The sequence below is a fragment of the Peromyscus leucopus genome, chromosome 6 (genome assembly GCF_004664715.2).
Source record: "Peromyscus leucopus breed LL Stock chromosome 6, UCI_PerLeu_2.1, whole genome shotgun sequence".
NCBI lineage: Eukaryota > Metazoa > Chordata > Mammalia > Rodentia > Cricetidae > Peromyscus > Peromyscus leucopus.
Window position 1 is genome coordinate 80,503,182 of NC_051068.1, and position 22,415 is coordinate 80,525,596.

Below are 22,415 nucleotides of genomic sequence, written 5' to 3' on the forward strand. Positions count from 1 at the left end.
TTCTATGTTATATCAGACATACAATATTGATCACTAAATTCCTGAATGGATTCTAATGACAAAAATACATGTTTTGATTCAAAAGTCAGGCTGGTTAGATACAATTTTTAAAATATCTTATGTATGGGCTTCTCTTCTAATGGCCCCCTCAGGGAAGCACAATCACAGTGCTTTACATTTGTGGAAACCTGCCACTTCATGAGGCCCTTTACAGATTGTGAGATACCCGTTCAGGACTTTGAGTGAGCACCTACTCTCCTAGAAATTGGGAGAAGATGCAGTGACAATAATTCTGGATCAGAGCACTGTGTGACAGTACCTCACTGTGTGAGGAACAGAAGAATGTTGCTGTGGGACGGTCTGTATGTCAAATTGCTCTGATTGGTCAATAAATAAAACACTGGTTGGCCAGTGGCCAGGCAGGAAGTAGGTGGGACAAGGAGAGAGGAGAATTCTGGGAAGTGGAAGGCTGATGCGGAGAGACACTGCAGCCGCCGCCATGACCAGCAGCATGTGAAGATGCCGGTAAGCCACCAGCCACGTGGCAAGGTATAGATTTATGGAAATGGATTAGTTTAAGCTATAAGAACAGTTATCAAGAAGCCTGCCACGGCCATACAGTTGTATGCAATATAAGTCTCTGTGTTTACTTGGTTGGGTCTGAGCGGCTGTGGGACTGGCGGGTGACAAAGATTTGTCCTGACTGTGGGCAAAGCAGGAAAACTCTAGCTACAGAATGTCTTCTGGCATTTTTTTGGAATCACTGCCAACAGCACACCAATTGTCTTAGTTAGAGTTCCTATTCCTTTGATGAAATACCATGACCAAAGCAACTTGAGGACAAAAGTGTTTGGTTTATATTTTGATATTATTTTTAATTATCAAACGAAGCAGGACAGGAAATCCAATGGGGCAAAAACATGGAACTAGGTGCTGATGCAGAGGCCATGGAAGGATGCTTGCTCCTCATGCCTTGCTCAGTCTGCTTTCTTGTAGAAACTAGATTCATCAGCAGCCCAGGGATAACTACACCCATATTCAGAGAGGCCCTCCCTCATTGATCATTAAGAAAATGCTCTATGGTTCTGCCTACAGCCCAATTTTATATAGGCATTTTATTAAAGGAGGTTCCCTGCTCTCAGATGATTTTAGATTTTGTCAAGTAGATATAAACCTGGCCAGAAAAAGTGATCCCTTATCATCTTGACAACAAATTCATTACCATTAAGCCACAACCTTTCCTTTCTCATTTACCCCCAGGACCTCATATTATAAACATAAATAGCTTTAAAAGTCCCACAGTCTTTAGAAATTTAAACACATTAAAAGTTAAATCCCCTTAAAACATACAAACTCTTCTTTAAACCATTGAAATTTCTCAAATGTGGACCCCTGAAAAAATAAAAATTTAGTTAAATATATTCTTACTTTAAGGGGGAAGAACCAGGGCACAGTCACAATCACATTAAAGCAAAACCAATATCCCAACAATGTATATAACACAGTGTCTAATGCCTGGGGTCCAATCACAATTTCCTGGACTCCTCTAAAATGCTTGTGTCACTTTTTCTGGCTCTGCCCTCTGCAGCACACATGGATTCTCTTGTAGGTTCTGCTGCTTCCTCTCCACTGTTGCTGCTTTTCTTTGTGGTCATCTCATTGCACTGGCATCTCCAAAATACAATTAAATGGCAATCTACACATTTTTTAAAATTTTAGTCATTAGGAGAAATTCTCTACATGTCAAATGCCAGGGAGACAGAATAGAGGCTCTGAGGAACTGTTACAGTTAGCCCTCCTATAGTCTTTTTCTGTCTGCATGACAGTGGACACTGAAGAAGGAATTTATAAGATTTTGGCACATGGAGTAGGATGAGCATTCAGAGGAAAAATGTATAACCTAGTGGACACTCTCTGCTTAAAGGTGTGGCGACTTGAAGATTGTAGGACTGGTAGCTCTGCTTTGCTTGCTGAGGAATAGAAGTTCAGTACATTCCACAATTTCCCCTGATGTTCCTAGCTCCTCTATTACCTGCAGTATAGGCATCTTGGGAATATCTGTACAGTGGACACTTAGGGAGTGCCTATACTGTGCAGAGGTTGACAGGATCTTTTTTTTTTTCAAGGATCCCCTTGGAAACATCACCTTTTCCCCATTATCTAATCTCATAGCTCACATACTGAGACTATACAATATTTTCTCTTGATATAAGTTCTTTTCACTGCCCATAATGTCTCAGGCCTCATGTTGTGACACAATTTATAAAGGGTCAGCCAGTGATGAGTAACTAACTTGGGCTGTGTGACTTTTGAGTACATATTGACTTTCTCTGGGCTCCATTTTATCACCTATAAGAGGAAAATACGAGTAAACTGTCCTTTATTGCTGATGCACATTTCCTTTGCAAACATCCAAGAGAAGACTTGGAAGTCAGAACTTGTTGTTTCTCTGGAGTTGAGAAAAGACCACCCTATAGGATTAATCATTGCTCTCCTTCTTTTTTTTCTTAGTATTCTCATTCTTTTTTTTTCTTTTTTAAAAAATTTATTTTATTTTATTTTACAATGCCATTTAGTTCTACATATCAGCCACAGGTTCCCCTATTCTCCCCCCTCCCACCCCCTCCCCTTACCCCCAGTCCACCCCCCATTCCTACTTCCTCCAGGGCAAATCCTCCCCTGAGGACTGTGATCAACCTGGTAGATTCAGTCCAGGCAGGTCCAGTCCCTTCCTCCCAGACTGAGCCAAGTGTCCCTACATAAGCTCCAGGTTTCAAACAGACAACTCATGCAATGAGCACAGGACTTGGTCCCACTGCCTAGTTGCCTCCCAAACTGATCAAGCCAGTCAACTGTCTCACCTATTCAGAGGGCCTGATCCAGCTAGGGGCCCCTCAGCCTTTGGTTCATAGTTCATGTTTTTCCATTCATTTGGCTATTTATTTTTCAATAATTGAGTAAAACCGAAATTTATTATAAGCCACAGTCGTCCTAGGGACTTCCATGCTATATATATAGCCTCCATGGTTCTATGGGTTGTGGTCTGATTGTTCTTTATTTTATATCTAGAATCCACTTATGAGTGAGTACATACCATGACTGTCTTTCTGGGTTTGGGTTACCTCACTCAGGATGATTTTTTCTAGTTCCATCCATTTGCCTGCAAATTTCATGCTTTCATTGTTTTTCTCTGCTGAGTAGTACTCCATTGTGCATATGTACCACATTTTTTTTCATCCATTCTTCCGTTGACGGACATCTAGGTTGTTTCCAGGTTCTGGCTATTACAAATAGTGCTGCTATGAACATAGCTGAGCATGTATCTTTATGGTATGAATCAGCATTCCTTGGGTATATGCCCAAGAGTGGGATGGCTGGGTCTTGCGGTAGTTCGTTTGCTAATTTTCTGAGAAACCACCATACTGATTTCCACAGTAGTTGTACAAGTTTACATTCCTACCAACAGTGAAGGAGTGTTCCCTTTGCTCCACATCCTCTCCAACATTGACTGTCATTGGTGTTTTTGATTGTAGCCATTCTGACAGGTGTAAGGTGGTATCTCAGAGTCATTTTGATTTGCATTTCTCTGATGATTAAGGATGTTGAGCATTTCTTTAAATGTCTTTCAGCCATTTGTGATTCTTGTTTTGTGAATTCTCTGTTTAGCTCTTTAGCCCATTTTTTAATTGGACTGTTCAGTATTTTGATGTCTAGTTTCTTGAGTTCTTTATATACTGTGGAGATCAATCCTCCGTCAGATGTGGGGTTGGTGAAGATTTTTTCCCATTCTGTTGGCTGTCTTTTTGTCTTATTGACTGTGTCTTTTGCCCTGCAAAAGCTTCTCAATTTTGAGATGTCCCATTTATTAATTGGTGGTGCTCAGGGTCTGTGCTGTTGGTGTTTTATTTAGGAAGTGGTCTCCGGTGCCAATGCGTTCAAGAGTGCTTCCTACTTTCTTTTCTATTAAGTTTAGTGTAACTGGATTTATGTTCAGGTCTTTGATCCACTTGGACTTGAGTTTTGTGCATGGTGACAGATATGGATCTATTTGTAATCTTTTACATATTGAGATCCAGTTATGCCAGCACCATTTGTTGAAGATACTTTCTTTTTTCCATTGTATAGTTTTGGCTCCTTTGTCCAAAACCAGGTGGTCATATGTGCATGGATTAATGTCAGGGTCTTCAATTCGATTCCATTGGTCCCTGTGTCAGGTTTTATACCAGTACCAAGGTGTTTTTATTACTATAGCTCTATAGTAGAGTTTGAGGTCAGGGATGGTGATGCCTCCAAAGGTTGCTTTATCATATAGGATTCTTTTAGCTATCCTGGGTCTTTTGTTTTTCCATATGAAGTTGAGTATTTTTCTTTCCAAGTCTGTGAAGAATTGTGTTGGGATTTTGATGGGGATTGCATTGAATCTGTAGATTGCTTTTGGTAAGATTGCCATTTTTATACTATGTTAATCCTACCTATCCGTGAGCATGGGAGATTCTTCCATTTTCTGATATCTTCTTCAATTTCTTTCTTTAGAGATTTAAAGTTTTTATCAAAAAGGTCCTTCACTTGTTTAGTTAGTGTTATCCCAATGTATTTTATATTATTTGTGGCTATTGTAAAGGGTGATGTTTCTCTGACTTCTTTCTCAGCCCTTTTACCATTTGTGTATAGGAGGGCTACTGATTTTTTTTAGTTGATCTTGTATCTTGCCACTTTACTGAAGGAGTTTATCAGCTGTAGGAGTTCCCTGGTAAAGTTTTTGGGGTCACTTATGTATACTATCATTTCATCTGCAAATAGTGAAAGTTTGACTTCTTCCTTGCCAATTTGTATCCCTTTGATCTCCTTTTGCTGTCTTATTGCTCTAGCTAGAACTTCTAGTACTATATTGAATAAATATGGGAAGAGTGGACAGCCTTGTCTTGTTCCTGAATTTAGTGGTATCGCTTTGAGTTTCTCTCCATTTAATTTGATGTTTGCTGTTGGCTTGCTATAAATTGCATTTATTATGTTTAGAAATGTTCCTTGTATTTCTGATCTTTCTAAGACCTTTATCATGAAGGGGTGTTGGATTTTGTCAAAGGCTTTTTCAGCATCTAAGGAGATGATCATGTGGTTTTTTTTTCTTTCAGTTTGTTTATATGGTGTATTACATTGACTGATTTTCATATGTTGAACTATCCTTGCATTCCTGGGATGAATCCTACTTGGTCGTGATGAATAGTTGTTTCGATGTATTCTTGGATTCGGTTTGCCAATATTTTGTTGAGTATTTTTGCATCAGTGTTCATGAGGGAGATTGGTCTGTAGTTCTCTTTCTTTGTTGCATCTTTGTATGGTTTGGGTATCAGGGTAATTGTAGCCTCATAAAAAGAGTTTGGTAGTGTTCCTTCTGTTTCTATTGTGTGGAACACTTTGAAGAGTATTGGTATTAGTTCTTCTTTGAAAGTCTGGTAGAATTCTGCACTGAAACCATCTGGTCCTGGGCTTTTTTTGGTTGGGAGACTTTTGATGACTCTTTCTATTTCTTTAGGGGTTATTGGTCTATTTAAATGGTTTATCTGGTCTTGATTTAATTTTGGTATGTGGTATTTATCCAGAAAATTGTCCATTTCTTCCTGGTTTTCCATTTTTGTGGAGTACAGGTTTTTGAAGTATGATCTGATGATTCTCTGGATTTCCTTGTTGTCTGTTGTTATGTCTCCCTTTTCATTTCTGATTTTGTGAATTTGGGTGCTCTCTCTTTGCCTTTTGGTTAATTTGGCTAGGGGTTTGTATATCTTGTTGATTTTTTTCAAAGAACCAACTCTTTGTTTCATTGATTTTTTTGTATTGTTCTGTTTTCTATTTCATTGATTTCAGCCCTCAATTTGATTATTTCCTGGCATCTATTTCTCCTCAGTTGGTTTATTTCTTTTTGTTCTAGAGCTTTCAGTTGTGCTGTTAATTCATTGGTATGTGATTGCTCCATCTTCTTTATGTGTGCATTTAGAGCTATGAATTTTCCTCTTAGCACTGCTTTCATAGTGTCCCATAGGTTTAGGTATGTTGTACTTTCATTTTCATTGAATTCTAGGAAATCTTTAATTTCTTTCTTTATTTCTTCCTTGACCCATTGATGTTTCAAGTGGGCATTATTCAGTTTTCATGAGTTTGTGGGTTTTCCATAATTTTTGTTGTTGTTGAGGTCTAACTTTAAGGCATGGTGGTCTGATAAGATACAGGAGGTTATTCCAATGTTTTTGTATCTGTTGAGATTTGTTTTGTGTCCAGACATGTAGTCAATTTTTGAGAAGGTTCCATGGGGTGCTGAGAAGAAGGTATATTCTTTTGTGTTAGGATGGACTGTTCTGTAGATATCTATTAGGGCCATTTGAGTCATAACATCTGTTTGGTCCTTTATTTCTTTGTTAAGTTTCAGTTTGGTAGATCTGTCTTTTGGTAAGAGTGGTGTGTTAAAATCTCCCACTACTAATGTTTTGGGTTTGATGTGCGTTTTAAACTTTAGTAGTGTTTCTTTTATGAATGTGGGTGCTTTTGTACTTGGAGCGTAAATGTTTAGAATCGAGACTTCATCTTGGTGGATTTTTCCTGTGATAAATATGTAATGTCCATCCTGATCTCTTTTGACTGATTTTATTTTGAAGTCTATTTTATTAGATATTAGGATAGCTATACCAGCTTGTTTCTTAGGTCCATTTGCTTGGAAAGCCTTTTCCCAGCCCTTTACTCTGAGGTAGTTTCTGTCTTTGAAGTTAAGGTGTGTTTCTTGTATGCAGCAGATGGATGGATCATGTTTTCTTATCCATTCTGTTAGCCTGTGTCTTTTTATAGGTGAGTTGAGACCATTGATATTGATGGATATTAATGACCAGTGATTGTTAATTCCTGTTATGTTTTGTGGTTGTGTTGTGTTGTTCTTCTTTGGTGTATGTTGGTGTGGGATTATCTATTGCTTGATTTTTTTATGGATGTGTTTAGCTTCTTTGGGTTGGATTTTCCCTTCTAGTGCTTTCTGTAGAGCTGGGTTTGTGGACAGGTATTGATTAAATCTGGTTTTATCCTGAAATATTTTGTTTACTCCGCCTATGGTGATTGAGAGTTTTGCTGGGTATAATAGTCTGGGTTGGCATTGGTGGTCTCTTAGTGTCTGCATGAGATTTGTCCATGATCTTCTAGCTTTCATAGTCTCTATTGAGAAGTCTGGTGTTATTCTGATGGGTTTGCCTTTATATGTTACTTGGTCTTTTCCCTTTGCAGCTCTTAATATTTTTTTCTTTGTTCTGTGTGTTTAGTGTTTTGATTATTATGTGGTGAGGGGAGTTTTTTTGGATCCAGCCTATTTGGTGTTCTGTAAGCTTCTTGTATCTTCATAGGTATTTCTTTCTTTAGGTTAGGAAAGTTTTCTTCTATGATTTTTTGAATATATTTTCTGTGCCTTTGAGTTGGTATTCTTCTCCTTCTTCTATCCCTATTATTCTTTTTTTTTACACCTGAATTAGGTATTTATTGCAATTTAAGACAAGTACAAAATCTAAAAATGTTTCATTATCATTTAAATTTATAGGGCAAGTTTTACAGCACTAGAGGGAAAAGTAACCAGACTATCAGGAGTCAGGCTATACTTAGAGCTGTGAAAGGAAGGTATCCTAGATACTTATAGCTTGGAAGAGAAAGGAACACTGACTGTTGGATGTCAGGCTCTACCTTCAGCTGCAAAGGGAGATAGATATCTTGGATACCTATTGCTGAGAGGCAAAAGGTACCCTGTCTATTGTGAAGTCAGGATATACCTGAACCCGTGTTTCAGGGGGAATTGTCTCCCCACAGAATGTCATAATTTGGCTTCTCACAAAAAGTGAGCCATTACAACTGGGCTCTGCACCACTCTGCTAAGAGAGTTTACCAGGAGAGATGTCCATTGCTGCTCTACTCTGCTCCATTGAGGAAGATTCTCAGCAGAGCTATCATATGTTTCTCTTCTTTGCTCTACTAGGGTGTTTCCAGCAGAGATGTCCATTTTCTCTCAGCTCCAGCTCAAAATCTTACTTCTATGATTCACTCAAGTAAGGGGTAAATTGCCGCAGAATATAACTGAGTCCGATGAAAAGCTGTTATACTCTACTTCTTCAACGGACTTTGACATCAGACGTGTCCATTGCTTCTCTTATCCAATCGAATAGTGAGTTTCTTATTTCCTTCAATTAAAGGTCTCCACTTAAAACACATTCAAAAGATTTATTTAGCAGGAAGGAATCCAGGAAACTGACTGCCCTTTGAAGGGTGGAAAAAGGCAGCTCCCACCTTAACAGGCACAGGACTTGAACAAATTCAAAAACTGGCTGGATTTTATGCTCAGGAATTGGTTTCAAACTCAGGGATTGTTTGCTTTTGTGCGTAGTTGGTCAAGGGAAAAGTGTTTCTTTGGTTCTGGTTTCAGGTCTAACATGGTTTTCTTTCACTGGCACCTTTTAACTTTTTATTTATTTATTTATTTATTTATTTATTTATTTATTTATTTATTTATTATATATTATGTATGAGTGTTCTACATGTATGACTGGCCCCTTTAAACGTTTTATTTATTTATTTATTTATTCATTCATTCATTTATTTATTTATTATGCATGCATGTTCTACATGTATGCCTGAATGACTGAAGAGGGCATCAGATCCTCTTATAGATGGTTGTGAGCAACCATGTGGTTGGTGGATATTGAACTCGGGTCCTCAGCTCCTCTGGAAAAGCTGCCAGTGCTCTTCACCATTGAGCCATTTCTCCAGACCCTCTCCCTTTTAACATTTTTGGTCTGGCTTCATGGTCAGGGTATTTCTATAACTGGTTCTGGATTCAGAAACAACCTGTGTTTATTTGACTGTGGTTTCACAGTCCAGTCATGCTTTTCCCTCTGGTTTCAGGCCCCAAATATGTGTCTTTCATGGGCTCCATTTTCAGGGTCAGAGTGTATTTCCATGGCTGGCCCTTTTACCCTACAAATAAGCATTCATAATTTATAAATTTGGTTTTCTTCATTAAGTTTGCTAGTGCAAATAATATAAAAATGGACAACATAATGTTTGAACAGTTTGTTGACACTGTCAAATATTACCTACAGAATACATACTTTTCTGTAACTGATTATAACTGTGTTGGCTGTAGATCTTACAAAGTACTTTATAATAAGATGCCATCAGTATCTTTTTCAGATAGTCAAAGACTCATAGTATAGAAAGGCTTCCACAGACTAATTGTACACCAAATGTTTTACTCTTGTATAACTTTACCTCACTGCCTATATTTATAGAGTTTCTCTGCAGAATGAGTTTTTTTCTAATGATTTTGAAGATTACTGATACATGCAAAGGCTTTACCACATTGATTACATTCATAGGTTTTTCTCTCCAGTATGTGTTCATTTATGCCTTTGAAGATTACTGTGATGTGAAAAGTATTTACAACACTGGTTACATTCATAGGAGTTCACTCCAGTATGTGTTCTTTTATGCCCTTGAAGATAACTGTTACATGCAAAGGCTTTACCACATTGATTACATTCAAAGGATTTCTCTCCAGTATGTCTTCTTTTATGCACTTGAAGATAACTGTTACATGCAAAGGCTTTAGTACATAGATCACATTCATAGGGTTTCTGTCCAGTATGTGTTGTTTTATGCATTTGAAGAGAACTATGATATGCAAAGGCTTTACCACACTGATTACATTCATAGGGTTTCTCTCCAGTATGAGTTCTTTTATGCATTTGAAGATGAACATGTTGAGCAAAGCCTTTACCACATTGATTACATTCATAGGGTTTCTCTCCAGTATGTGTTCTTTTATGCATTTGAAGAGTATTGTGTTGTGCAAAGGCCTTACCGCACTGATTACACTCATAGGGTTTCTCTCCAGTGTGTGTTCTTTTATGTATTTGAAGATTACTATGATATGCAAAGGCTTTACCACATTGATTACATGCATAAAGTTTCTCTCCAGTATGTGTTCTTTAATGCCTTTGAAGATTACTGTGATGGGCAAAAGCTTTAACACACTGATTACATTGAAAAGGTTTCTCTCCCATAGGTGCACTTTCATGTCTTTGAAGATGACTCTCATATACAATGGTTTTACCACATTCAGAGTATATGAAAGGGTTCTTCTCTCCAGTTTGACTTCTCTCATGCCTCACATGTCTTCTAGAATTTTGAAAATGTTCTTCAATATTATGATTTTCCCAATTGTATCCTATAATAGTGAGGTTCCTGTAGGTCTCAGTCATCACATCTTTGTAGAGATTCTTCTGGGAAGGGTCCAGCAAAGTCCACTCTTCCCAAGTGAAGTTGATATGCACATCATCATAGGTCACTGCATTTCATAGGAAGATGCTAGATGTGGAACGAGGATGACTGGACTGCTACTCACACCACCAGTGAGGCTACCATATTGTGGTTTTTCATGCTCTTTGCTCAGCTCCCTATCCCTATTATTCTTAGGTTTGGTCTTTTCATGGTGTCCCAAATTTCCTGGACATTTTGTGTTATGACTTTTTGTCTTTAGTGTTTTCTTTGACTGACCAATCTATTTTCTCTATTGTGTCTTCAGTGTCAGAGATTCTCTGTTCCATCTCTTGCAAATGGTTGTCTATGCTTGTTTCTGTAGTTCCTGTTCATTTAGTCAGGATTTCTATTTCCAGCATTCCCTCAGCATGTGTTTTCTTTATTGTCTCAAATTCATTTTTCAGATATTGGAATGTTTCTTTCATCTGTTTAATTGCTTTTTCTTGGCTTTCTTTGATTTCTTTCCATTTTTTGTTCATTTTTTCTTCCATTTCTTTAAGGGAGTTTTTTATTTCCTCTTTAATGGAGTTTTTCATTTCCTCTTTAAGGGAAGTTTTTATTTCCTCTTTAAGGGAGTTTTTCATTTCCTCTTTAAGGGAATTTTTTATTTCCTCTTTAAGGGAATGTTTTATTTCTTCTTTAAGGGACTCTATCATCTTCTTAAATTCATTTTTAGGGTTGATTTCTGTTAGGAGCCAAAAAATGGATGGCTGTGCTCTGGCCTTTCTTGCTTGGATGATCTGACGTAACAACACCCTTGACAACTGTTACTAAGTTACAAAAAATAATAACTCCTGGAAAAAAAACACAAAAAGTACCTTTAGATTAATATACTTTTAGAATAACTTCCTTGAACATGTTCAGGTTGGTCGGTTGCACAAGTTTTGGACCAAAGAGACCTTGTGATCCTATTGTTCAGAAGAGACCTCACCTGCACCCTATTCTTCTATTCTTCAGAAACTTTCATTCCCCCCCTTTTCCCCTATTCACTTCTCCTATCTACCAGCATATATAAACCTGATTCCCCTTGCAATAAACGAGACCTTGACGTAACTCAGACTGACTTTGTCCTTTTTCTGTGCTTGGTCTCCTTTTTCTCTCACTCCCATTGGTCTTTCAGGAGGTGCCTCCTCGAGTCACACCTAATAACCTGGCCTGCTGGACAGGTCAGATTTTTTTTTTAGCTCCAGCCATCTTTATTTATACATAAAAAACAAGCATGCTTTTCCATAATAACAAACATGTTTTTTCCATCCTCCATTAACCCAAAGCAAAAACAAATATGTCAAATGTGTTTTTCCCAACTTTAATATCAAAACATCTTTAAACCCAAACAACAGTTTTCATTTTGCTGACTTGGCCAAATATCGAGTTGGGTACATCCTGTCTTTACAAAACTAAAAGGTAATTGACATAGGCACACATTTTCAAGAACAACAATATCATTCAAAACATATTTACAGAAATAGGGGTGATCTGCCTCTGATCCTGTCAGCTCTGAATCAGAACAGCTCCCAGGCTCTTTCAGACAGCTGGCTTCCCCAGACAAGAAACCTGAGAAGCATCAGCTCCCAAAGAATTTTAGGGGAAAATATTGGAGAAAAATTGGGTTTCCAGGAATGATCACATCTGTTCCATGCAAGATTGACAAAATGACACTAAATCCACCAAGAGAGTCATCAATATCATGAGAGAGAAGAGAGAATGCAGGCCGCGTGGTCCCAGCAGTATCCTGCAGTATCCTGAAGTCCAATGGTCCTTGCCGAGTAAGACTGTCCCTGTGGGCTTTTACCTCATCTGGACCTGTTGGACAAGCACTAATATACTGGTCCAAAACTAGACCGCAGGGCTCCCAACAGAGAGTCATTGGTCTGAGGGCATATAATCAACCCAATATGGCAGGAATTTAACAAAGTTGGTCATATTGCTCCCACAGTCAAGAAGCAAGGGTAGATGAATGCTAACACCCAGCTGCTTTCTCCTTTTTTCCTTTTTATTTATCCTTGGACCTTAGGCCATAGGATGGTGCCGCCCAATTTCAGAGCTGGTCTCAGTTCAACTTCTCTGGAAATATCCTTACGGATATGCCCCAAACTGTATCTCATAGGTGATTTTAAACTTGGTTAACTTGACAATGAAAATGAACCCTCACAGCCCCTATTATCCAACATGACAGATTTCTACTCAACTGCCACTTGTATGTTCAAGAGATACTTTTGAGTCATATTACATTGCCCTCATCGTTACTCCTTCCACATTAAAAGTCTTTCTTCTGAGTTCAGTGCCACCCTTTTTTTCTCCTACTGTCTTCTGGCCACAGCTGGGTTTCATTTTTTTTCCTTTTTTTGAAAAAGAAAATATAACTTAAGATATTTGAAAAAAACAAGGTGAATACAGGTTCAAAAATAATTAAGATACATTTTCCTAAGGCTACCTAGAATTAGGATTTAAAGAATTCTACCATTTCAAGTTTACCACTAGTTACTAGATACCAATTTACAAACAAGATATTCACTTTTTTTTTTTTTTTTGGTTTTTCGAGACAGGGTTTCTCTGTGTAGCTTTAAGCCTTTCCTAGAACTCACTTGGTAGCCCAGGCTGGCCTCGAACTCACAGAGATCCGTCTGCCTCTGCCTCCCGAGTGCTGGGATTAAAGGCATGCGCCACCACCGCCCAGCGATATTCACTTTTTTTGTTCCTTTATCAAGAGAAAAATCTACCTTCAGACTATGAGGGTGGTGATGGGGAGGGACTAAAAAACAAGATTCAAACAATCCCATGTAAATATCACATTTTTCAAATGGAAGAACTCCAAACTGCACTAGAAGTTCCAATCACTAAGACACTTTCCATTGAAATGATTTAAGTACAAATACATGGCACCAAGGTTTAGGCCTAATATAGGCCTGACAACCAAGTCCTTGTTTTCTGGAAGAAAGGCCTCAAAAGCCCCACTCAATTCCACATAACAATGCTTCAAAGATCAATTAGGTTTTCATTTCCTTAATATTTTTGTTTTTGACTTCTAATCTTAAAGACTAGATTAAAACTTAGCTCAATTCCCAGAAGGCATTGCTTCCCTTTGCTCTATGAAAGAGTCCACCAAGACCTCTTCCTCAAAACCATCTAGCCCCAGCCTCCAGCCTGTGCTTGTGATGCATCTTTCTCAACATCCTGAAAAGGTAATGTAGGTAAAATATGCTCATAAACATTAAAACTAATTATTAGAAAGACATAACTAGCATTATAATTTAAGTTTTAAAACATAAATACTTGCAGCTTAATCTGCACTGACAATGATTGTCGGAGCCTAGAATTCAACATTTACAAATTCTCATTCACACACACAAACACACTATTATCACACAACTTGTGTCTTGAGAGAATCTTCTGCTTTTTAAATCTTTGGCCTCCCAGTCAATCCCAAGTTCAACCAACTTTAACTAAAACTTCACTCAGAATTTCACCAAGCTTTTCACCCACACATTAATGCTTGTCGTATCTTTCATCAACTGTCAAAATCTGAAACCTTTAAACCTTGTGCAACATCTTAAGCCAGTAAAGCACCAAAATAAAAAAAAAATTTAAAAACCCACCAAAAATCACTTTTCATAATGATTAACATAGAAGCACAAAATATCGACTATAAGTCAGGAAGCAATTACCTGGACAGATACAATGTCCACTGTTGAAAGAATTTTTCTTCAATTTAAATGTCTTTTCTCATCTCTAAAGAAACCTTAAAGTGCTAACTTTACTTATATAAAGCAAGCAAATTCTTCAAGTAATTTGCTACGCCAATTTTTATCAAGCTAAACAAGGAACTAAAAATAGCAAGTGAAGTGAAAAGGGCAGAACACCCGACCGGTTCCACACAGGTAGACACCCTGGAGAATGTCACCTACCATGTCGCCTTTCTTCACTGCACTGCACAAGCTAACAGATTAAGTATCTGTTTTCTTACATTAACTCCCTAGGATTTGTTAAGGTTTTTGCAAGTCACTAGGTAACACATACAGTCCTAAGGAAATAATGTCACTTAAAAATCAGCACACTAATTAAAGCGAGCTTGTGTGTGTCTACTGCCTTAAACTAAAAGTGAGGCATTACTTACAAACAGTGACGAGCCGCCCTCTACCGGCCGGCTCACTACTCCTGCCCCTCGACTGCTTTTTCAAGGAAGTATACATTAACCAGATGGCGATTGAGGTGCTTGCTGTAATCCTTTTCCTTTCTGAAAGACCGATCACAGAAAATACAAACAAACTCTCCCTCGGTTATTTTAACTGCCAACCCCTCCTTCCCACTTTTTGAACTTGCTTCTTGTGGCACTGGCCGAGCCCCATGCAGCCCAGAATCATCACTTCCCTCAGACATATTATCACTCAGGTCACTTCCATCATGGTTGTGGATGCCTTCATCTTCATCAATGTCCGGTGACCGTTTTCAGCCAAAGTGATAGGAGACGAGGCTGTTACGGTTGGTGATGGGACCGGAGGCAATGGTGACGCCGGTTCGGGTGCTGAGGCTTTCACAGCGACACTGTCTGGGTTCTGCTCAGTGTCCACTTCCATTTCACAAAGACCAGCTGAACCAGTCTGACACTTAGCATGTAACGTTTCACCACTTGACCCATTTGAGTTTTGTTTCGAGGATAAGACACTGGTAGATTCCTTGGGAGCAGCAAGCATAACTAGACTCTTGCCAGCTTCCTCTGTTCCCACTTTCTTGATAGGGGCCATTTTATTTCCTTCCCCATCAGAGCCAGTTTCTTGGTCCTTGGGTGTCTCATCTCTTCTTGAGTTTCCATTTGGAAGATCCTTTGTGTGCCTGCTTCCCTTCAGAAGCTGGCTATCTCTAACAGGCACTAAGCCAACTTCAATAAGGACTTGCTCCTGCCTCACCACCTCACTCTGCATGCCTGACCTCTCCTTGGTACTCTCTTTTTGGGGAGAAGACCTTTTGGTGACTGGTTTCACTTGAAGAGGTGGCTCCATGACAGCAGGAGGCTCCTTCTGAACAGATTCCATGTGAGGAGGCCCTGTCTGAGCAACCTCCACCTGAGCATGGTCCAAAGGACAAAGCAGCCTTTTCTGACAATGTCTCCGCTGAGACTCCATGGGAGGAGGCGGCCCCATCTGATCAGGCTCCATGGGAGGAGGCAGCTCCCTCTGAGCAGGCTCCATGGGAGGAGGAGGCTCCATCGGATCAGGCTTCATGGGAGGAGGCTGTTCCATCTGAGTAAGCTCCATGGGAAGAGGCTGCTCCATCTTTGGAGGCTCCGTGGGAGGAGGCGGCTCCCTCTGAGGAGGCCCCAGGGGAGAAGGCAGCTCCATCTGAGCAGGCCCAGTCTGAGCAATATCCATGGGAGAAGGAAGCCTGGGCTGAATAGAGCCTGTAGGGGTGACCACCACCTGAGTGAGCGCAGGACCGGAATAGACCTCCTCATGAGCCAGCTCCATAGAAGGAGGCTCTGCAGGAGCCGTCTCCTTCTGCGTCTCCCAAGCAGGTCTGCTGCCTTTCTTACTTGATTTACCTTTTTGAGGTTTCTTCTTTGCACCTTTTTTAATGAGAATATTTTGCTTTTTATTGTCCTCCTTAGTCTCCTCCGTCTTGCTGTCATCCTTTAGCACCTTGGTACTATTTTTGGATTTGCTTTCCATCTTTTTTTTTTCTTTTTGTCACTGGTTCCTCGTTCACAGGCTCATCTGACGGATGGGCTTCAGCATCCACCTTTCTTTTGTTCTTCTTGGCTTTACTGACTTTTTCTTTATTATTTCCTGTATGTACATCTATGTGTTTCGTCTCTGCTGCCTTAGTCTCCATCGTGGATTTCCAAGTTCTGGTAGTTACCTGGACCACTGAGGTATTGCCACAAGACTTCTTCTCTTTTGAAACATCCTTTTTCTCTAGATATTAGGATAGCTACACCAGCTTGTTTCTTAGGTCCATTTGCTTGGAAAGCCTTTTCCCAGCCCTTTACTCTGAGGTAGTGTCTGTCTTTGAAGTTAAATTGTGTTTCTTGTATGCAACAGATGGAAGGATCCTGTTTTCTTATCCATTCTGTTAGCCTGCATCTTTTTATAGGTGAGTTGAGACCATGGATATTGATGAATATTAATGACCAGTGATTGTTAATTCCTATTATTTTCTGTGGTTGAGTTGTGTTGTCCTTCTTTGGTGTATATTGGTGTGGGATTATCTACTTCCTGAGTTTTCATGGATGTGTTTAGCTTCTTTGGGTTGAATTTTCCCTTCTAGTGCTTTCTGTAGGGCTGGGTTTGTGGACAGGTATTGATTAAATCTGGTTTTATCCTGGAATATTTTGTTTACTCCGCCTATGGTGATTGAGAGTTTTGCTGGGTATAATAGTCTGGGTTGGCATCGGTGGTCTCTTAGTGTCTGCATGAGATTTGTCCATGATCTTCTAGCTTTCATAGTCTCTATTGAGTAGTCTGGTGTTATTCTGATGGGTTTACCTTTATATGTTACTTGGTCTTTTTCCTTTGCGGCTCTTAATATTTTTTCTTTGTTCTGTGTATTTAGTGTTTTGATTATTATGTGGGGAGGGGAGTTTTTTTTTGGATCCAGCCTATTCGGTGTTCTGTAAGCTTCTTGTATCTTCATAGGTATTTCTTTCTTTAGGTTAGGAAAGTTTTCTTCTATGATTTTTTGAATATATTTTCTGTGCCTTTGAGTTGGTATTCTTCTCCTTCTTCTATCCCTATTATTCTTAGGTTTGGTCTTTTCATGGTGTCCCAAATTTCCTGGACATTTTGTGTTACGACTTTTTTGTCTTTAGTGTTTTCTTTGACTGACCAATCTATTTTCTCTATCGTATCTTCAGTGTCAGAGATTCTCTGTTCCATCTCTTGCAATTGGTTGGATATGCTTGTTTCTATAGTTCCTGTTCGTTTAGTCAGGATTTCTATTTCTAGCATTCCCTCAGCATATGTTTTCTTTATTGTCTCAAATTCATTTTTCAGATCTTGGAATGTTTCTTTCATCTGTTTAATTGCTTTTTCTTGGCTTTCTTTGATTTCTTTCCATTTTTTGTTCGTTTTTTCTTCCATTTCTTTAAGGGAGTTTTTATTTCCTCTTTAAGGGAGTTTTTCATTTCCTCTTTAAGGGAAGTTTTTATTTCCTCTTTAAGGGAGTTTTTCATTTCCTCTTTAAGGAAAGTTTTTATTTCCTCTTTGAGGGAATGTTTTATTTCTTCTTTAAGGGACTCTATCATCTTCTTAAAGTCATTTTTAGGGTTGATTTCTTCTGTTTCTTCTGTCATGGTATGTTTAGGTCTTGCAGGTGTAGAATCACTAGGTTCTGATGTTGCCATATAGGTCTTTATGTTGTTGCCTGTATTTTTGCACTGAAATCTACTCATCTCTTCCTCTGTGCGGTGCAGGTGGTGTCTGTGTCTGAGAGTGCCTCTCTTGTTCTAATTTTTAGTCTTGGTTTAGTAGGAGTTCTTGGTTAAACTGGTGCTATTGGGCTGTTTCTTCAGGGGCAGCTGATATCAGTCGGTGAAGTTTATACTTATGATTCTGGTGATCTGGTTTGGTGGCTGGGCAGTGCCTTCTTCTGTGTTCCCAGGTCACGTTTTGTTCATCTGTCAACTCCTCAGCTGATCTTGTTTCTTCAGACTTCAAACTGTAGGCCTCTGAATCCTCTCCCGGATGGACTTCAGCTGAGCGGGGTAGTCTCACTAACACTTCCAAGTTGTTGGGTTTCACAGGATCAGCAGCTGGGCCCTGGGTTGTCCTCAGATGGAGTGTTCAGATTCGTTCTGGTTCCATCCCACAGAGATAGCTTCTTCCCCGGGTGTTGGGGTTAGAGGCGTTCCTGTTCCAAGCTGCTACTGATTGTCTCTGTCTGCAGGATGCCGCTGGGCCTGTATGTCTCTGCTGGCTGCTGCTGGGCCTGTATGTTCCTGTCGGCCGCAGCTGCCAGGCCTGTCTACCTCTGCAGGCCGCCTCCACGGGCCTTCCTGCATCTGCTTGTTTTCACCGCTGCCAGGCCTGTCTCGCTCTTTCTTGTTCTCTTATCCTGCTCATTGTCTTCTTCTTTCTTGCCAGACAACTACTTTGAGATACTAGAACATATGCATCTCATCTCATGCAAAAATGTCACCAAATCATAAGGCATCACATTTGTTTATTAATAGATTTCACATCACTGTTATAGGAAACCACAAAGCAACATTTTAAGGATAAAATCTTATTCAATTATGGTGAGTGGTTTAGAAATAATTCAGCCCATCATGGATGCAAAGCCATGATAGTCCTTCTCTGTTTTCCCAATGTCCTGACTAAAAGAAATTTGTTTCCAGTTTGTCTTCTCATTTGGTGATCTGACCTACTAGAGACAAAAAGCATTGAATTTTGGGGGTTCTTATTTGGGTAATTTATACCTTTTGGTGTTTTATATAACATTCTATATTCAATAAATAAATGGAGTTTTGTTATGTGCTCTCCCCAAAAGAAAATAAAAGGCATGGTAGCAAGTTCTACTCTTTTGACGGTGATTGAGGTGTGGTATAGACACTTCTCATACTCTACAGTCAAGGGAAGTGAAAGCTATTGTAGAACTGGAGGTGGACAGAGCCTCAAGAACCAATAATAGTGACTTACTCTCATAGTTTTCCTACTATTTACAAAGTTCTACAACCTCTGAAAATATTTTTTCAGGTGGGACCAAGAGTTCAATCACAATGGACTGTGGCATCAGTTCTGATTCACCTTACAACGGGTTATCAAGAAGGAAACATTATGTTGTAAGAAGCAATACCTAAGATCCAGGCTCTGTCTGCAAGAATCACAGCTCTACTTCTGAGTTTAACTTTACTTTGTAGATGTAACCAACCATCTTATTAAAACAAAAAACACAGAACAAATGTAAAAGAGAAAGCCGAGAGGTCAGAGCTCAGAGATAAAATCTTACCTCCTGCAGTGATCCTAGCTTCCCCGAAAGAGAGCTACTTCCTGCATGTCTGTCTTTAAATAGTCTTTCTGTTCTGCCTTCTCATTGGTTGTAAACCCAAACACATGACTGCCTTGTCACTGCCTGTAAGTACCACCCTCCAGGTCTTAAAGGTGTATGTCTCCAATGCTGGCTGTATCCCTGAACACACAGAGATCTATGGGATTAAAGGCGTGCACCACCACCGCCGCCGCAGCCGCCGCCGCTGCCGCCGCCACCACCACTACGCTCTTGCTATGGCTCTAATAGCTCTGACCCCCGGGCAACTTTATTTATGAACATACAATGAAAATCACATTTCAGTACAAATAAAATACCACCACATTGCTTTTGCCCATTCTCCAAACTATTAAAGGCATAACAAATCCAGATCTACATCTAGTGGCTATTTGAGTATGTATGCAGCTTTTAAATAGTAGCAAGATAGTAACACAGTAAATATATTTGTGAAAATTCTATCTAATGCTCATATTGAGCATGAACCAAATTTGCTTTATTGTTTTTAGTCAATGATTGTAAATGAGAAATGAAATGAGTTGTACATTTTATACCATCCAGAAATTCAGAACTAACCAATTAAGTAATGGGTAACTATTCTTGACTCTAGGACCAGAAATTGACTTGCTGCCCCATATATGTGTGTATAATGAAAGACTGTCTACTGAGAATATGGAAGTGCTATATAAACTTTATGATGCACATTGATGCTCAGTATAATATCTCATAGAATAAAGAAAGGATAGTGCCTGGTGGCATGTGCCTTGTTTCCAGAACAAATGAGACTGAGACAGGGTACTCTGAGAATCCTGTGCACATTTAGATCTAGTGGGTTTTTTTCCTTTCTTTTTTTACATCCTCTTTACAGGTAAGAAGTAAGTTGCATAGAAAGAATCTTCAATGGCTAAGCATACTTGGTGTACTTCTGGGAAACAAAGCTTTAGTTCCTAGCTCCTATGATGGGAAGCTTAAGACCTCATGAAATTACAACATAGGAGGATCTGGTGCACTCTTCTGAGTGTACCCCACATACATGCGTCGTACACACAGATAGACAAGTGGGCAGACAAACACACAGCGACAATTTCACCCACATCCTCAATCTCTCTCTCTCTCTCTCTCTCTCTCTCTCTCTCTCTCTCTCTCTCTCTCTCGCATGCAAGCATGCACGCATGCACACACACACACACACACACACACGCACACGCACACGCACATACACATGCACACACTCACCAAATATATAATAAGGATAAAGAAGAAATTAAGTACCAAACATTATGTGTCTAAGCAAAGTTGACAGGAGCTTAGAAGCAGTGCTTATCTTGCTTTTCTTAACAGCTGTGGCATGCAGTATTGTAGCCATGAGTCATGGGATGCTACTAAGCACTGCATAGATGACTAGTTCAATCAGAGATGTGTTGTACATTGGTAATACATGACTAATTCTGGATGATACTTTTGTATTAGTTTACTCATCGCACATAACAAACACCCTCAATATTTTGCCAGCAAGTCTTTATATTACAATGTGGACAGAACTTCATACCTCATCATGATTGAGATTAGCCACTCAATAAGGAGAAATACCCCAGGATCCCACTTGTATAAAATATTCATGCACCTTTCATAGAAACGATGGATGTTGTTACTGTGGACAAACACTCTGTATCACTTCATTCACTGGATCCTAATTTTATCTTATTTATGTGACTGCACCAATAATGGTTGAGAGCTACATCTTGTTCACAAATCATCCACAGGCAAATGAGCTAATGGAGACATTCACTGACTATTAATCCTTGTAACACATTCATTAATTAATTTTTGTGTCAACACTCAACCTCCCCTTGTCCATAATGCAGAGTACTACCTATTAGTTTGTCTCTATTTGAATGGTAGTCTGTGAATGTATTGTCAGTGATGTGAGCTCAGAAACCTGAACTCCCTCTTACTTTATTATTTCAAGAGCCTTAGAAAAGGACAAACTTATTCAACCATAAATATATATATATATTTTACAACAAAACAATTTTGTTAATATCTTAGACCTAGACATTCAATATTTTTTGTTTTGTGCCTGTGAGAAGTATTGTAAATTCCATAATTTCATGCATTATTTCTCATCTAATTTTGACAATTTTTAAATGTGTTTTTGATGTTATTAGCCAATTACATAAAGAAAATTACAGTTTTTCCTTTGTTGCTTTCTCTCTTAGTATTCACATGTACCTTCTTTGTTTATAAGAATGATTCAAGAAATTTCTTTGTTTGTGTTTTTTGTCACAAGATCTCTATAAGTAGTTGATAATGGCCATGAAGTCACAATGTTTTTCTCCCTCATACTACTGTATGTCACCACATCCAGTTGGAAAATGATTCGTATCCTAAGATATGAGTACATATCCTGGAGAAACTATAAAAATTATCAAAGTAAAATGGGACCATTCTCTGTGTGAAGGTGTGTTAGGCAAGCAATAGAGAGGTGAATAGCCAAGTACAAGAAATCTAACTGTGAAAATAGCAAAGTGGGATGAAGGACACTAAGCATGTGGGGTTGGGGGAAATAATTGCCTACTGATTGTTAGACAATCTATACTTTTGAGTGTCTATTCATTTTGACTATACATACCATTTTAATTCACAGAAATTTATCTATTTATTTTATTGTGGTGTTGATAAAATATGTCAAACAAAATAGGTGAATGTACATTGAAATAATTTAATATAAGTTTTATTCACTTATTAGAGATTTTCTGAAACAATTTTGAGATATACCTTTTGCATAATTTTTGATAGGTAATGGGTGATGCTTTTGAGCAAGACTCCATTGAGAATGTCATGCCCAGGCTGTTAGACACTGCCTAAGTAGCTGATGTCATTGCTGCCATCTAATGTGGCTACAATATCCCTGAACAGTCTCAGTAAGTGAGGATATAACCTCAGGAATCCTGTTGGAGTTTAGGCACAAGGAAACTTATTTATGGACTTCCTTGCTGCTGTAGGATGTTGTTTATAGGTGTTGATATGTGTGTTTTGCCTATACATTTATCAAAAATGTTCCTTGTAGTAGGTATTATTTTGTTTTTTATTTATTTTAAAAC

General features: G+C 38.9%; 1 pseudogene; it reads right to left on the reverse strand.

Annotated features, from left to right (window-relative positions):
* Window positions 1-9,032: 9,032 nt before the first annotated feature.
* LOC114707242 lies at window positions 9,033-10,367 on the reverse strand (annotated as a pseudogene).
* Between the last annotated feature and the right edge of the window lie 12,048 nt (window positions 10,368-22,415).